We start from the raw sequence: 19421 nt of genomic DNA, 5'->3' as shown, positions 1-19421 counted from the left end.
GAGCACATTCCCAAACATATTTTTTGTTTACTTATAACTTGTAAATTGATCTATCTATCTATCTACCTATCTACAAAAATAGCATCAATGGAGTGAATTAAAGCACAGATATATAAGCTCTAATACCCTCTGTCCCCAGAACAGAACTCTTACTTCTTTTTCTTTTTTTCTTTTTGAGAGAGAGAGAGAGACAGGAAGGGGGAAAAAGAGGAGGAGGAGAGAGATGAGAAGCATCAACTCATTGTTTCACTTTAGTTGTTTATTAATTGCTTCTCATATGTGCCTTAACTGGGGTCAACCCAAGCCAGTGATCCCTTGCTCAAGCCAGCAACCTTGGGCTCAAGCCAGCAACCTTTGGGCTTCAAGCTAGCAACCTTTGGGCTCAAGCCAGTGACCATAGTGTCATGTTGATGATTCTCTACTCAAGTCAGCAAGCCCGTGCTCGAGCTGGCAACCTTGGGATTTTGAACCAGGAACTCAGTGTCCCGGGCTGATGCTCTATCTGCTGTGACACCACTAGTCAGGCACTTCACATTTGAGTGACTATACCAGTGTGGCCATTTAAAAACATATCTGCAAATTCTTTGAGACTCCTTCCATTGGGAGCCCAGGTCTATACCTCACTCCCTTCAAACTGGCTAGGGTTATGTGATTGTTTTGACCAACAGGGCATGGCAGAAATGACAAGACATGATGCTGTGTCTGGCTGATGAAAAGCAGTGCTGCTCTGCCTGGTCTCTCCACACTTGCCCTGGAAGCCCTCAGCCCCTAATGAACAGCCAGAGTGGCCTGAGATTAGCATGCTGTGTAGGCGCTCAAACAGCTTCTGTGGGAAGATCACATGGAAGGAAGGGATGCCCAACCAGCATCCAGGTGGCCCAGCCTCTGTCTGATGGCAATGGCATCAGCAGTACCATGCCAGACCACTTAGTGAGCCATCCCCACTTTCTGGACCCACAGGAACCATGGGAAGTAAGAAAATGCTGTTGTTGCTTTCAATCTCTATATTTGGGGTGACTTGTTATACAGGAATAGGTAACAGAGCCATCACAATCCCAAATTCTGATGTGTCTATGTGTATGCCATATTTATATAAATTCGATTGCACGTGTACATTTGCTGTGTTTTGCATAATTCTGAGGGGGTAGAGAACAGAAGAAACAGTGAGGAGTGATTATTGCTGGAGTGGAGGACTGGGAGGCAAGGAAGTCATCTGTGTTAGAGATGGAGCGTAACGCTATATTATGGCTTTCATGATCTATAATGTTTTTTCCTTTGGTATCTTTCAATTCTTTTACCTGGTACAGGAGGAGACATGTGAGCTTTTCCAGATCCAGCGACATGAGGATCCTGTACCATGCCTTCTCTGGCTGAATGATAGTAATGTGCTCCGTGCCATCTGAAACTGACCCTAGTCCTTAATCAGGTAGCCTGTGAGGTCTGGCTGTGTCAGTCCGCATCTGGGTTCCAACATAGTTTCCTCTTCTGTACAGTGCATATAATACCCACCTATTTTACTTATCTCTTGATGTGTAATCAATTACCTCTCAAACCTCACAGTTTAGAACTACAATCATTATCTTACATTTCCTGTGGGGTTATGAATCCAGACATGACTTAGCAGGAAGCTTCTGGCTCAGTGTCTTGAGGTTGATGACAAATTGTAATCTGGGGCTGCAGTCCCTCCTGAAGGTTTGACTGGGGGGGCTCCTCTTCCCAGGCCATGCACGTGGTGGGTGGCAGGATGCCACTTCTTGCAGGTACTGGATGGAAGGTCTCGGCTCCTCACTGGTTGTTGGCTGGGAAGCTCCCCCAACTCGTTGCTACATGGGCCTTTCTGCAGAGCATCTCAGAGTATGGGGCCAGAGTGTGTTGTCTCAAGTCATTGTCCTCTGTGGACTGGGGTCTTCCCCTCATAGGTGTGTCCAGTCTAGCAGGAGGCGTAGAGCAGAAAAAGAGAGCATTGCTATGGGCCTGAACCACTCACAGGGACAAAACTCCTCAACAGCAGACAAAGGGCGCAACAGTACATAGTTACAACGTGCAGACACTCTTAAAACATTTTAGACATTTCCCACTCACGACTCCCACTCTCCATGCGGGCAAACAGGCCAGGATGAGAAAATTAATGCATAATGCACCTTCTCTGGAGTGAGTTGACCTCAGTCCCTGTGAGATAATTCAGTGACACAGACAGCAGACCACTTGGCACAAAGGAAACCCCTTACCTTTCTAAACTCCGTGGTATTCAGATTCATTTAGTTTGGCAGCCACTCTGTGACAAGCGCATGATAGCCTCAAATTTTTTCATGGGCCTTAATTCCTCCTGGCACTTATACTCAAGAAACACATATCAGAAAACCTGCTCGATAGCAGAGCTATAATCTGTCACTAACCATGCAGTCCTTAAAAATACTGGCAAACCTCAGCTGGAAAGATCAAGAATTCATAGAAAATGGGGTTTAGAGTACAAAAAATAAAACTAGTATTATGTGTAAGTAAACAGAAATGCATATGTAAATACATATACTTGAAACAAAAACTCAGGAAGATATCAGTTTTGAGATAAGCTCTGTATTAAAGACCAGTCTAGCTGCAAACGCTTGCTCCTGCTCTCTGTCAGACACTCAGTCTACAGGGTTACAAATAATACAGATAAATAAGAGGACAATTAATAAGTAGCAATAAGAGAATAAGCTGTTTCATGCACTCACAACTGTAACCTAGCTGTGCGCACCATGTGTTTAGATCATGTTTTTATAAGGCACACTCTTCCGCACATGTTGTTGTATGAGCTGCGTGTTCTTTTATGTTTATAAATTAGTCCTTACCGGCTTGAAAGGTAGCATCTTCTTGACCTCACATGCTACCTTGTTTTATTTGTAAAAATTTCAGCAAAATCTTGTGTAACTGTATTAGTCAGCTTCACTATGTGCCAAACACTCCCCCCATCTCAATAACTTACATCAGTAATTAATTTCTCATTTATGACATAGGTGGGCTCTGGGCCATCTGAGGCTCTGTCCCACGTGTCAGCTGAAGGGGTAGTCTTTGTCTGTAACCTGTTGTCACCTTGGTAGGGGTCAGAAGAGGAAGAGACCAAACTGAGCTACTCAATCACATTTAAATCTTTTGCTCATACTGGCATATATCATGTCTACTTGCATGTCACTCAAAGTCAATCACATGGCCAGCCTGACAATGAGGTGGGAACATATATTCTACCAATTGGAGGCCTGACATGAGTAGGAATGTAAATCCTCTCAAAGGAGATAAAAGACATAGTTGTGAACAATATGTACTATAATCCACCACAGTAACCATCTGGCCATTTCCCATAATACTGAGCAGCTTAAGGGCACATTTTTTCTGGACCTACCTTCCCATCCATTCATGGCAGAGCAGAATGGAGATTGTTCCACAACCTTGGCACACATAGCCCAAGGGAGAGGATAGTCACCACTAGTAAGAGGAGTGAACTAAGCCCAATGTAGAACAAAAGGTCATATATTGTTGAAGTTAATAAACAGATATAGCCCTGGCCGGTTGGCTCAGCGGTAGAGCGTCGGCCTAGCGTGCGGAGGACCCGGGTTCGATTCCCGGCCAGGGCACACAGGAGAAGCGCCCATTTGCTTCTCCACCCCTCCGCCGTGCTTTCCTCTCTGTCTCTCTCTTCCCCTCCCGCAGCCAAGGCTCCATTGGAGCAAAGATGGCCCGGGCGCTGGGGATGGCTCTGTGGCCTCTGCCTCAGGCGCTAGAGTGGCTCTGGTCGCAACATGGCGACGCCCAGGATGGGCAGAGCATCACCCCCTGGTGGGCAGAGCATCGCCCCTGGTGGGCGTGCTGGGTGGATCCCAGTCGGGCGCATGCGGGAGTCTATCTGACTGTCTCTCCCTGTTTCCAGCTTCAGAAAAATTAAAAAACAAAACAAAACAAAACAAAAAAAAAACAGATATAAAACCACATCATCATAACACCAGGCTTATCAGAAGTTTCCTATCATTCATTAGTATTAATAAAATATTGAGGAGAAGGCAGGATGGCGCTGGAGTAGGTGGACATGCCAACATCCACCTCCCAGAACCAAGGTGGATTACAAACTAATTTTAAGAACTATCATCTGAAGAAAACAATTTTGGACTAAACGACGAGGACTCTTCAACCAAGGAACACTGAAGAAGCCACACCAAGACTGGTAGGAAAAGCGGAAACGCGGAGAGGGCTGCCCAGCTCCCCGGAGCGAACGGCAGCTGGGAGAGAGACGCGTGGCCGGAGGTGAGTTTAGCAGAGAGGGGAGAGGCCTGAGTCCCAGGAACAAAGCCCCAGCCTGCGGCCCCAGAGCCTAGAAGAGGCGTATGGACAGAATTTAGCTGGAAACAAGTCAGGATACTGTTTGTGAGAAAGAGACTGATTTCTCAGACCCAGGATTCTTTTTAAAGAGACCGCACAGAACACCTCTCTCACAATCACTCACCCAGGGCTCTGGGTGATGGGGAGAGAGGAGAGTACCAGAGTAGCAAGAAGAGAGTGTAATCTAGGAGGCACAGGGAGAAACACTTTGAGAGACAGCCACCCTAACCCCTGGGACTAGTCACTCCACAAATCTGAAGCGAACATTCCCCTGGAAACAGCAATACCAGCAATGGGAAGCAGGACAGCAGCCAAACAAGCTCTCCTGCAGCACTCAGAGCAGAGTCGCTTAGAAGGAGGGAGCTTTCGGGACTACAGTAGTGAGTCTTAGGGTCTGAGCTGCAGCGCCCCCACCCACACGGCTGAGGGCTTGCTGGAGGGTGGGCAGCGGCGAGCGCTTGAGGGCGGGCGGCGGTGGGACACGGAAGCGCCATTCAGTCGGCAGGGGCAGAAGCCGGCTGGCCACCCCTGGACCCAGGTGTGAGCTCAGTCTTGCCCGGCTGGGGAGGAGGGGGCGTGCAAAAGTGGTCAAGCCCAGCTGAGGGCAGCCTGTAATCCAGCCTGCGGGGGGAAGGGCAGGAACCCCAGAAGGGGTGGAGACCAGCCCTTGAGCAAAGGCACAGGAGCACAGCCTTGTCCTGCACATGGAACTGAGGATTGAGGCCTGACTTGGGAGCCAGCTCCTCCTGCAGGGGTGGAGCCAAAAGCCCAGAACAGGCAGAGTCCTGCTACTGAGTGTGAGCATGCAGTCCCACCTGGCCTGTGGAGCCAAGGCTTGCAGCCATCCCATGAGTGGGCTCCTCCTGCAAGGGCAGAGCGAAAGCCCAGAAACAGGCAGAGACCCGCAGCTGAGCAAAGGTGCTCACCACTGCCCTCAGGGCCGAGCATAACGCCACCCACGGGGGCGGGAAAAAGGCCAAGGCCACCAAGGCTTGTACACCGAGCATGTGATCACAGCCATTCCCGTGAAGGAGAGGCAGAAACCACAGCAACAGCCCCAGTGGGCAGGCACTGGCAACACCCATACCCAAATGCCCTAGGCAGCAACAGCAGAGGGGGTGGGGGGCCTGCAGACAGTGCATACCTAGGGAACAGAGGCCACACCCAGTGGACTCCAGTAGCCAAAGCCTTTCTTTACATAGAGAAAATGAGAAGGCAAAGAAATGCAACACAAATGAATCAAGAGAAATCCCCAGAAAAGGACCTGAATGAATCAGATATAACCAAATTACCAGATGCAGAATTGAAAATAACGATTGTTAGGATGCTCAAAGATATTAGAACAACAATAGATGGTCATTACAAACACCTAAATAAAGAGATAGCAAATATAAAAAAGGACATTGAAATAATAAAAAAGAATCAGTCAGAAATGACAAATACAATATCAGAAATGAAGAACACAATGGAAGGAATTAAAAGCAGGATGGATGAAGCTGAGAATCGAATCAGCGAGTTAGAGGACATGATAAATAAAGGCATGGAGGCAGAGCAGAAAAAAGAAAAGAGACTCAAAAAGTCTGAGGAAACTCTTAGAGAGCTCTGTGACAACATGAAGAGAAATAACATCTGCATCATAGGGGTTCCTGAAGAAGAGAAAGAACAAGGGATAGAGACTTTGTTCAAGCATATCATAGCTGAAAACTTCCCTCAATTAAGGCAGGAAAACATCTCACATGTTCAAGAAACACAGAGAACTCCATTAAATAGAAATCCAAAGAAATCAACACCAAGACACATCATAAAATACCAAAGCTAAGTGATAAAGAGAAAATATTAAAAGCTGCTAGAGAAAAGAAGACTATCACCTACAAAGGAGCCCCCATAAGGATGACTTCCGACTTCTCAACAGAAACACTTGAGGCCAGAAGGAAATGGCAAGAAATATTCAAAGTAATGAAGAACAAGAGCCTACAACCAAGACTACTTTATCCAGCAAGGCTATCATTTAAAATTAAAGGAGAAATAAAAAGCTTTCCAGACAAAAAAAAAAAAAAACTCAAGGAATTCACTACAACCAAACCAAGGCTGGAAGACATTCTAAGGGACCTGTTGTAAACAGATCAAAGGAAAAAGAATATAGCAAAAGAGGAATTCATTTTAAAGAATAAAATGGCAATAAACAATTACATATCAATAATAACCTTAAATGTAAATGGATTAAATGATCCAATCAAAAGACATAGGGTAGCTGCGTGGATAAGAAAACAGGACCCATACATATGCTATCTACAAGAGACACACGTTAAAACAAAAGATGCACATAGACTGAATATAAAAGGATGGAAAAAATTATTTCACGCAATGGAAATGAAAAAAATCAGGGGTGGCAATACTTATAGCAGATAAAATGGACTTTAAAAACAAAGACTATAGTTAGAGATAAAGAAGGTCACTACATAATGATAAAGGGAGCAATTCAACAGGAAGATATAACCGTTATAAATATCTACACACCTAATATAGGAGCACCTAAATATATAAAGCAGACTTTGATGAATATAAAGGGTGAGATCAACAGCAATACTATAATAGTAGAGGATTTTAATACCCCACTAACATCACTAGATAGATCCTCAAGAAAGAAAATTAACAAAGAAACAGCAGACTTAAAGGACATACTAGATCAACTCGATTTAATAGATATCTTCAGAACCTTTCACCCTAAAACAGCAGAATACACATTCTTTTCAAGTGCTCATGGTACATTCTCTAGAATAGACCACAAGTTAGGGCACAAAAGTGGTCTCAACAAATTGAAGAAGATTGAAATCATATTGAGCACTTTCTCCGATCACAATGGCATGGAACTAGAAATCAACCACAACAGAAAAACTGAAAAATACTCAAACACTTGGAAACTAAATAGCATGTTATTAAATAATAAGTGGGTAAACGATGAGATCAAAGAAGAAATAAAAAAAATTCCTACAAACGAACGATAATGAGCATACATCAACTCAAAATTTATGGGACACAGCAAAAGCAGTCCTGAGAGGAAAGTTCATAGCATTACAGGCATACCTCTAGAGGCTAGAAAAAGCTCAAATAAACAACTTGACCCTACATCTAAAAGAACTAGACAAAGAACAGCAAGTAAAGCCCAGAGCTAGTAGAAGGAAGGAAATAATAAAGATCAGAGCAGAAATAAATGACATAGAGGCTAAAGAAACAATTCAGAGGATCAATGAAACCAGGCACTGGTTCTTTGAAAAGGTAAACAAGATCGATGAACCTTTAACCAGACTCACCAAGAAAAAAAGAGAGAGGGCTCAAATAAATAAAATTAGAAATGAGAGTGGAGAAATAACGACTGACACAACAGAAATACAAAATATTGTAAGAAAATACTATGAAGAACTGTACACCAAAAAACTGGACAACCTAGATGAAATGAACAAATTCCTTGAAACATATAATCTTCCAAAAATTAATCTGGAAGAATCAGAAAACCTAAACAGACCAATTACAACAAATGAGATTGAAACAGTTATCAAAAAACTACCAAAAAAGAAAAGTCCTGGACCTGATGGCTTCACAAGTGAATTCTACCAAATATTCAAAGAAGAACTAACTCCTATCCTTCTCAAGCTATTTCAAAAAATTCAAGAGGAAGGAAGACTTCCAGTCTTCTTTTATGAAGCAAGCATAATTCTGATTCCAAAACCAGGCAAAGACAACACAAAGAAAGAAAATTATAGGCCAATATTCCTGATGAATTTAAATGCTAAATCCTCAACGAAATATTAGCAAACTGGCCTGACCAGGTGGTGGCACAGTGGATAGAGCATCAAACTGGGATGCGGAACGACCCAGGTTTGAGACCCCGAGGTCCCCAGTTTGAGCGCAGGCTCATCTGGTTTGAACAGAAGCTCACCAGCGTGGACCCAAGATCACTGGCTCAAGCAAGGGGTTACTCAGTCTGCTGAAGGCCCCCGGTCAAGGCACATATGAGAGAGCAATCAATGAATAACTAAGATGTCACAACAAAAAACTTATGATTGATGCTTCTCATCTCTCTCTGTTCTTGTCTGTCTGTTCCTATCTATCCCTTTCTGACTCTCTCTGCCTCTGTGAAAAAAAAATGCAAAATATTAGCAAACCAGATCCAGCAATATATGAAAAAAATCATACACCATGATCAAGTGGGATTTATTCTTGGGAAGCAAGGCTGGTACAATATTCGTAAATCAATCAATGTGATTCATCACATAAACAAAAGAAGGGAGAAAAACCACATGATAATTTCAATAGATGCAGAAAAAGCATTTGATAAAATCCAGCACCCATTCATGATCAAAACTCTCAGCAAAGTGGGAATACAGGGAGCATACCTCAACATGGTAATGGCCATCTATGACAAACCCACAGCCAACATCATACTCAATGGGCAAAAATTAAAAGCAATCCCCTTAAGATCAGGAACAGGGCAGGGGTGCCCCCTTTCACCACTCTTATTCAATAGAGTTCTGGAAGTCTTTGCCACAGCAACCAGACAAGAAAAAGAAATAAAAGACACCCAAATTGGAAAAGAAGAAGTAAAACTATCATTATTTGCAGATGATATGATATTGTATATAGAAAACCCTAAAATCACAGTCAAAAAACTTCTAGACCTGATAAATGAATTCAGTAAGGTGGCAGGATATAAAATTAATACTCAGAAATCAGAGACATTTTTATACACTAACAATGAACTGTCAGAAAGAGAAATTAAGGAATCAATCCCCTTTACCATTGCAACCAAAAAAAAAATAAAGTACCTAGGAATCAATTTAATCAGAGAGATGAAAGACATGTACTCGGAAAATTATAAAACATTGATAAAAGAAATCAGGGAAGATACAAACAAGTGGAAACATATACTGTGCTCGTGGTTAGGAAGAATAAACATCATTAAAATGTCTATGTTACCCAAAGCAATTTATAAATTCAATGCAATATCGATTAAAATACCAATGACTTACTTCAAAGATATAGAACACATATTCCAAAAATTTATATGGAACCAAAAGAGATCACAAATAGCCTCAGCAATCTTGAAAAGGAAGAATAAAGTGGGAGGTATCACACTTCTGGATATCAAGTTATACTACAAGGCTATTGTACTCAAAACAGCCTGGTACTGGCATAAGAACAGGCATATAGATCAATGGAACAGAACAGAGAACCCAGAAATAAACCCATACTTTTATGGACAACTGATATTTGACAAAGGAGGTAAGAGCATACATTGGAGTAAAGACAGCCTCTTCAACAAATGGTGTTGGGAAAATTGGACAGCTACCTGCAAAAAAATGAAACTAGACCACCAACTTACACCACTCACAAAAATAAACTCAAAATGGATAAAAGACTTAAATGTAAGCCGTAAAACCATAAGCATCTTAGAAGAAAACATAGGCAGTAAGCTCTCTGACATCTCTTGCATCAATATATTTGCCGATTTGTCTCCACAGACAAGTGAAATAAAAGACAGGATAAACAAATGGGACTTTATCAAACTAAAAAGCTTCTGCACAGCTAAAGACAATAAGAACAGAATAAAAAGACAAAGTACACAATGGGAGAATATATTTGACAATGCATCTGATAAGGGGTTAATAACCAAAATTTATAAAGAACTTGTAAAACTTAATACCAGGAAGACAAACAATCCAATCAAAAAATGGGCAAAAGAAATGAATAGACACTTCTCCAAAGAGGACATACAGATGGCCAATAGGCATATGAAAAAATGCTCAACATCACTAATCATTAGAGAAATGCAAATTAAAACCACAATGAGATATCACCTCACACCAGTCAGATTGGTGCTCATCAACAAAACAACACAGAATAAGTGCTGGCAAGGATGTGGAGAAAAGGGAACCCTCCTGCACTGCTGGTGGGAATGCAGACTGGTGCAGCCACTGTGGAAAACAGTATGGAGATTCCTCAAGAAATTAAAAATTGAACTGCCTTTTGACCCAGCTATCTCACTGTTAGGAATATACCCCAAGAACACCATAGCACTGTTTGAAAAGAAGAAATGCACCCCCATGTTTATGGCAGCATTGTTCACAATAGCGACGATCTGGAAACAGCCCAAGTGTCCGTCAGTGGATGAGTGGATTAAAAAGCTTTGGTACATATATACTATGGAATACTACTCAGCCATAAGAAATGGTGACATCAGATCATTTACAACAACATGGATGGACCTTGATAACATTATACTGAGAGAAATAAGTAAATCAGAAAAAACTAAGAATTATGTGATTCCATACATAGGTGGGACATAAAAATGAGGCTCAGAGACATGGACAAGAGTGTGGGGGTTACGGGGGGGGAGGAGAGGGAGGGGGTTGGGGGAGGGGAGGGACACAAAGAAAATCAGTTAGAAGGTGACGGAAGACAATTGGACTTTGGGCAATGGGAATGCAGCATAATCAAATGTCAAAATAATCTAGAGATGTTTTCTCTGAACATATGTACCCTGATTTACCAATGTCACCCCATTAAAATTAATCAAAAAAAAAAAAAAGAAAAAGAATTTGTCTCACAGCTAATTCAGGTAGTTAGAAGAATAGTATAAGGATGCTAATTCTGCTTCTCAGGCTACATCCTGCAAAAGGGGCCCCAAGAAAATTGGTGATTTGGCTCCTCTGATTTTGCCAATTGGATTAAAAAAAAATAGGTCAGGAACACCCTGAAATGGAACTAACAATACATGGACATAAATTTAAAGAACTTTTAGATAATGGAGCTGATGTATCTGTTATTGCTAAGCTACATTGGCCTCCTTCCTGGCTCACTCATGCAGCAGCCACAGAATTACAAGGTATAGGGCAGAGTAAATCCCCTCAACAAAGTTCTAGTTTTTTACATTGGGAAGATTAAAAAGGTCATTCTGGATTTTTTAAGCCTTATGTGCTCCCTGAATGGCCAGTTAATTTGTGGGGTAGAAATGTTTTGAAAACCACAGGAGCATTGCTTGTCAGTCCTAATGGTCTAGTCAGTACTCAGATGCTTGATTGGGGATTTTTGCCTAAGGTACTAGGGAAAGAACAGCGAGGAATTCTCACTTCCATAGAAGTGGCACCCAATACCAGAAGGCGTGGATTAGGATATCAAATTTTAGCATAGGGGCCTTGGTAGCTCCTGCTACCCCAATAATGCATTGTGCAGACCCAATTACTTGGAAATCGGATAATCCTGTATGGGTAGACCAATGGCCCCTTCTTCAGGAGAAACTTAGGGCAGCTGCTCAATTGGTATAAGAGTAGCTACAGCTTGGGCACATTGAACCATCTAATAGCCCATGGAATACACTTCCATATTTTGATCTTGTTGCCTCCTGGATTATCAAGGGGCATAGGCGACCCTTACAGCTTATAGGTTTTGAGCCTCAAAATTATGGCTGTTCTTTTTTTCAAAGGATCAACAACAATGGCTCTGGGAAACTTCCACTAAATGGCAAATCGCTTTTGCAAATCAATGGACAACTTTATACTGAAACAGTCAACATAGGACATACTCAAGCTCAATCCATGCTCCCTGGAGTTTTAGCACAAGGGAATGCCCTTGTTGATCAAGCTACCCAAAAGAAAATTATTTGGAGCAACCATGACAGATCGAGCAATTCAGTCTCATACTATTCATCACCAGAACACTGCAGCCCTGTGTAAACAGTTTCAACTTTCTCGGGAAGCAGCATGGCAGATTGGTAAATCCTATCCAAGGGGTCCTATACTACAATCTGTCCCTTCATTTGGAGTTAACCCTCAAGGACTCCTACCAGGACAACTTTGGCAAATGGATGTTACTCATATACCTTTATCTGGCAAACAGTCCTATGTCCACGTTACAGTGGATACCTATTCTGGATTTTAGTAACCTCTGTCAGACCAGGAGAGGCTGCTAAGCATGTTATAGCTCATTGTCTGTATGCATTTTTCTATTATTGGATTTCCTAAACTGACAATGTTCCTGCATATGTAGCAAAAGCATTTACTGTATTTTGTCAAACCTTTCGAATTATGGGTATTTTTTTTTTCTATGGACATATATATTCATAGATGTTCTTTTATTTATTTTTTTATTTTTTTATAGGGACAGAGAGAGAATCAGTGAGAGAGATAGATAGGGACAGACAGACAGGAACGGAGAGAGATGAGAAGCATCAATCATCAGTTTTTCGTTGCAACACCTTAGTTGCTGATTGATTGCTTTCTCATATGTGCCTTGACCATGGGCCTTCAGCAGACCGAGTAACCCCCTGCTAGAGCCATTTGCTCAAGCCAGATGAGCCTATGCTCAAGCTGGCAACCTCGGGGTCTCGAACCTGGGTCCTTCCGCATCCTAGTACGACACTCCATCCACTGCGCCACCGCCTGGTCAGGCGAATTATGGGTATTTCTTACAATCGTTAAAGTCAAGTTATTTTTCGAGTGTACCCAGCAAATATTTTAAGGTCAGTTTGGGAAAATTTAAAGGCGGGGAGTCATGTCCTGGAACTCCTATGGGTCTACCATATCATGCTTTTTACTTAAAAAATTTTAAATTTCTTTTGAATGCTGATGAACAGGAGACACCAAATCTTTTTCTCCTGCAAACTTCTACCTTCTTTTATTTGATCCAGCTAATAACACTGTTTTGTCTTTTTCCAAATAGCTCCAGATATACAGAAAAGGTTTATATAGGCGGATGGGGATCCTCGAACCCCGCAGCAAGATCTTCTGAGCATGGCTTTTAAGGTACCAAGAGGCAGAAAAAGCCCAGTAGAGATCAGGTGAACTACCAGCTTTTAGGATATGACCTTAAAGGCTCCAACACCCCAAAGGGGTCTCATAGGATTCCATCTGGGTCCTGCTTCAATAGTGAATAGGAAGGTCATTGAGCTAAAGCCTACCAGGCTTACATCCCTTTGCTGTGAGGAAAAAGGGACACTGGAAGGTAGGCTTCCCCCTTGTTCCTCTAAGGGAGGGTTCAGTCTCTTCCAGCCCTGCTCCAGCCACCTATGTCCTAACCTTGCCCAGAATGTTGGGGTTTACCACTGAAGGCTGAAGGTGCCCAGGGCCATCAGCCTCATCTACGACACTGTGGACGAGCCTAGAGTATTTCTTCCAAGAAGCAGGTAAACTGATCTCACTTGCACAAGGGCCACTTAACTATGTCTTGCCTGAATAGTCAGGTTTTCTATTCTTCCCTCGAAGATCTCTGTTGTGGGTGTTGATAGTCCTATTTTCTGCTGCTTTGTTTAATATATAGTGTTTCCTTTATTCCTCCTACCTTAATGCCCCACTCATATTTCAGGCTGGGACCTACTCCTAATTTAGAGCTCTCTTTCCCCCTTTTGCCAACTTCTATTATGAATTTACCTTTGCCATTCAGCTTAGTGTATCCCAAGGTTCTCTTTACCATGCCACAGTTGCAGAGCTCCAGGGAAAAGCAACCTGGTCTCATCTCTCCAGGCAGAGAGAACAGAAGCTCCATCTCCACACATGCTGCAGATGGCTTTTCCAGTCTACCTGAATCATTACCTGCTAGAAGCAGCGGTCATTGGGACTCGGACATGAGCTGCAAAGTATAGAATTGTGACAACAATTCCAGTGCCATGCGGACTTTTCCTGGATGTGGACTTTTCCTGGACTCCTGCTCCTTGGGACAGCTCCTAACGGACTGAACTGGGGTTGGGTTGCATTTGCAGGGATTTGGAATGGTGTTGGTGCCAACTTGGACTTGGTGAACATGTTAAGGACACTACTCTTTTATGAATTCTTGCTGTATTGGCCAAGAGTTTGCTTAAAGGCCTTAATCAGTGTAAAAAATAAATAAATAAATAAATAAAAATAGAAGACTGGAAAAAGAAGATGTGGCACATAGACACTAGCAGGGGTCCCCAAACTTTTTACACAGGGGGCCAGTTCACTGTCCCTCAGACTGTTGGGGGGCCGCCACATACAGTGCTCCTCTCACTGACCACCAGTGAAAGAGGTGCCCCTTTCCAGAAGTGCGGTGGGAGCTGTATAAATGGTTTCAGGGGGCCACATGCGGCCCGCGGGTCATAGTTTGGGGATGCCTGCCTATGGTATACTACTCAGCCATAAGAAATGATGACATTGGATCATTTACAACAAAATGGTGGGATCTTGATAACATTATACGGAGTGAAATAAGTAAATCAGAAAAAAACAAGAGCTGCATGATTCCATACATTGGTGGGACATAAAAACAAGACCAAGAGACATGGACAAGAGTGTGGTGGTAACGGGGGGGGGGGGGGGGGGGAGGGAAGGAGGGAGAGGGGGAGGGGGAAGGGCACAAAGAAAACTAGATAGAAGGTGACGGAGGACAATCTGACTTTGGGTGATGGGTATGCAACATAACTGAATGACAAGATAACCTGGACATGTTTTCTTTGAATATATGTACCCTGATTTATTGATGTCACCCCATTAAAATTAATAAAAATTTAAAAAAAAAGATTGCTATAGTTTATTCAGCAACATGCCAGCACCCTCTCTTCATTAGTGCCCAACTTGTTCTAAATTTTGTGGGATTAAAGCCAAAAGGAACACAAAGGAATGGCTAGTACTTAGCTAACACTCACAAGATGCCCCCGCATTTGTTGAGATAACACGTTTACTACTATGACTAGTAGTTGCAGAAAGGATGAACACAGCTAAGACAAGAAGCAAGATAATTTTTTCTCTTATAAGAAAAGTAAAATTATAATGCTTTATGTGATTAATGTTGCAGGACCTAAATCATTGTCGGTATCCAGTTATGCCATTTGTCAGGAAAAAACTGGGACCTAATACCTGTCTTCCTTCAGATTCCTCCTTCTCTCCCTCCCTCCCTCCCTCCTTTCCCTTGATACTTTTAACCACCTGTGACATGCCAGACACTGTGAAATAAATATCTCACCTGTACACACCTATTATTTACACATATCTCTGAAGTTTCATTGTAATTGGGATTTACTTCTAGTAAAAGATAGCCTACCATAATTTTCTCCCTATAAAGTTCTTTCTCTTTATACTGCTTCAAACCTTATAGTTGGTTTAAAAGACACATTTTTGGAAGAGAAAGCTAAAATTAAGTATTTCTAAAGACCTGCCCAAAATGTAGTTAACTAGCAAAATGACTGCTTTGCTCTTCAATCTGTGGTCTCAGTGGGTGATGGCTAGATGGAAGAGAGATGGAATGATGGCTGGCTGGCTGGATAAATGAATAGACAGATACCCAAACTCTCACACATGGTATAAGAAGAAGAAAGGAAGAAGTCGAAGTAAAATGGTGGTTTCAGCATGATGTTCCTTGTCATAGTGCCCACTTCAAACTGGAGAGGCTTATCAAACCAACCATCTAGAAGAAAACAAGAGCTGTCTGAACTTTTTTATTAAAATAAATGTCCATTTTAGATATTTTCCCTTCTTAAAAAGCAGGGAGTCATTCTGTATAGTGGGTAGCATATTATGACTATTTAGCAGATGTTACAGGCTGAATTGTCTTCACAAATTTACATATTGAAGTCCTAACCTCCAGAACCTCAGAACATGACTATATTTGGAGATAGGGTCTTAAAACAGTTAATTAAGGTAAATGAGATCATGAGAGGAGGGTCTAATCCAATCTGACTGGTGTCCTTATAAGAAGAGGAGATTAGGACACAGATTCACACAAAATGAAGACCATGTGAAGACACAGGGAGAAGACACCATCTATAACTCAGGAAAGAGGCCTCAGAATGAATCAACCTTGCTGACCCTCTGATTTTGGACTTCTAGAATCTATAACTGTGAGAAAGTAAATTTCTGTTGTTGCAGCTGTCCAGTCTGTGGTACTTTGTATGGCAGTCCTAGAAACTAATATAGTAGATATTTTAAAAATCAACTTTCATTCAATTTGTTTTGGGCAGGGGGAGACAGCCTGGCTGGGTAGCTCATTTGGTTAGAGTGTTTTCCTGCTATACCAAGGTTGTAGGTTCAATCCTAGTCAGGGCACATACAAGAATCAACCAATGATGCTTTAGCCAGATAGCTTAGTTGGTTAGAGCATCCTCTCAAAGCATAGAGGTTGCCAGTTTGATTCCTGGTCAGGGCACATACAGGAACAGATTAATGTTCTTGTATACCTCTCTCTGTCCCTTCTTCTCTCTAAAATAAATAATTTTTTAAAAAGTCAACCAATGAATGTATAAATGGGAAGAACAACAAGTTGATGTCTCTCTCTCTCTCTCTCTCTCTCTCTCTCCCCCCTTCCTCTCTCTCTCTCTCTCTCTAAAATCAATCAATCAATCAGATACAGTATTGACAATACTCCCATTCAGATAGGGAGGCAGCAGAGTGTGGTGGGTCCACACTTGTGCTGGTCTGGGCCTGGGTTCAATCCACTCACTCCATCACTTATTAGCAATCTAGCCTTGGACAAATTACTTAATCTCTTTGTGCCTCAGTTTACACAAGTGCAAACTAGGGTAATAGTACCTATCTCACAAGGTTGTTATGAGGATTAAATGACTTAGCACCTAATGCTTAACACAGTGTGACTAATAGACAAATATTAAATCAAGAGGTTGGAAAGTATGATGAAATCCAGTTTATGAAATCCTTTTAAATTCTAATGCATTTTAAAATTCTAATTATAGAGTATTCTTGTTACAGGGAGGAAATATCTATTGACAGCATCAGTATTCACCTGTGTGTTGAGTCTGGGTTTATGTTGGGACGAGTGTCTACAATCAAGGCTGACAATGAGGTGGTAATTGCCCATGCACCTTAACAACAGTGACTATGAACCATTTCTGATATTTCAACACTTGCCAAATATTGGACAATTGCTGGCTTTCCCTCTATGTTCACTGCAAGTAATATGAAGGAGGTATCCAATGCGTGAGCTGAAAATGTCCTCGGGTGCTCTTTGCATATGACTTACCACAGAATTGGAGTAAACACTCCTTCATCTCCACTGGTAAAACTAACACAAGACAAACTTGCTGACTGCAAGGTGTGCCACATGGTTATTCTGTGTGTAAGAACCAACACAGTGTCAGGCTTGTGGAGGTCTCCCAGGGTCCAGGGACCAGTGTGCAGATCTTTCTGGAAGGCCAGCTGAGCTGCAGTCTGCTCTGGGCCCCCAACCTCCCACGTTGCTGCTGTTCGTCACAGAGGACTGGAGGCATAAATCAGAAGCATCGTAGAGTTGAACGTGACAGTGTTTGGTAACTAACTGCTCCCAGCTGTTAAGACTCATTGCAGTTGCTGCCAGGAAATCCTAAGACTGGTGATTGCCTAGATTACATTTTTGACCAACAAGAGTCTTGAGCAGAAAAGCCTAGTCACTGGCAAATGCATCTTAGCCGAGGAAAGAGGAAAGTGTCCTCAATAGGAAGATGGTGCCCAAGACAGATTTCTGAAGCTATCAGTTCCCCGTGCACAGACGTGGCTTTTGATAAATTGAGAACATTTTTATGAGCATAAAAATCACTGAAGAAGACTTGAAATATTTTTCTCTCATGCCAGTTCAATCCACAGAGCTATTAACATTTCCAAAATTTCAGAGCACTGATGATATATATTATCTATATGCATGCATCATTTGAATATCTGATAATTCACCTTGCCCAAATGACAGGGGTTGATAATACCTTATACTTTTTATTTCCATAGAACTGACCATAGCATGACCTCACTTATCAAGAAAATAGCTTAGAAACAAAGAATTTTAAAGATTAGAACTTGAGAAATACTTTTATGACACTGCTTTTCTTGTAGGAGAAATCACCCTTGCCCGTATGGTGCACACAGCCCTCACCAGCGTAGCTGTCTGGCTTCCATGCCCCTTCATGCTTTAGAAACCGAGCAGCAGATGCGGAGAGCGCTTCCTATAGGCACACATGTTAGTGGGAAGTGACTGCTAACAGCCCAAAGGAGGGAGAAATAGAAATGTGCCAAAAGCAGACACAACAATTCTAAAAGGCACTGTAATTTGGGTATTAGAGTGCAGGCAAATATCTACCTCAATTGGGTAGGCACATAATTTTATTAAACAGTGGTGTTAGAATTGGTTCGCATTATGATGAATTCAAAACCAAGAAGAGGGGAAAATGGTGTTAAATAAAGGTCCCCATTTTCCCAAGGACAGCTGGGGGGTCGTGGCAGCTGTGCTGCCACACGCCACTGCAAATGCCTGGTGACTACACAGTGTGCCATCTCTACTGGCTCACATCCTTTAAGAGTCACTGAGAGTTTCACCGCTTCTGGACAACTGAACCACTGCTGGAGAAGATACTGTTACTCCAAAGGAAAAGAAGTGAAAATAAGCGGATGGATTGTAAAGAGACGCTGTGTCGGAAGGATATTACATTGTCATTGCAGTGGGAGGGGGAAGAGGGTTCCCTGAAAGCATAAACAAAATTTCCCCTTTCCATTTATCCTTTCTTTTAGCTCAGCTCACAGACAGACCTCTAAAACTGCTCATTGTCACCTAATTTTCTTTCAAGTGATGAAACACTGATAGAAATGCCTCAGTCACCTCCGTATATGATATTGAAGAAATGTTGACAGTCACATTTTCCTAAGGAATGAAAGTTCAGCTACGGCCCTGAAGTTGAGTCTCATCGTTTGTACCCCTCTCTCTTCCCACATACAACACACACTCCTACACACGTACATGCACACGCACAGACCTCCCATTAGCAACGCTGCAGTGGAAGGAATGTGGAGTTACTGTAACAGCTTCCCTCCACAGAAGGCTATCAGTCAGGCATGGGGTTAAGGGACAGCACTTTAGCACTTGGCCACACCCCACAAGGAAACTGAGGCTTGAGAAATTTTAGCTGAAAGACACACAGCTAACACACAACACAGATGGGATTTGAAACAAGGTCACTGATTAACCACTGGGCTATGCTCTCTCCCATTAAGGCTTAACCATTTATGCCTGTAAATGACTCTCATTTTCCCAAGGGGAGGGAATGGTTGAGAAAAATAACCACTTCATATTCAAAGACCTGGACCATGTGG

The sequence above is a fragment of the Saccopteryx leptura genome, chromosome 1 (assembly GCF_036850995.1).
Source record: "Saccopteryx leptura isolate mSacLep1 chromosome 1, mSacLep1_pri_phased_curated, whole genome shotgun sequence".
NCBI classification, from domain to species: Eukaryota; Metazoa; Chordata; class Mammalia; order Chiroptera; family Emballonuridae; genus Saccopteryx; species Saccopteryx leptura.
This window is presented reverse-complemented; position numbering follows the sequence as displayed.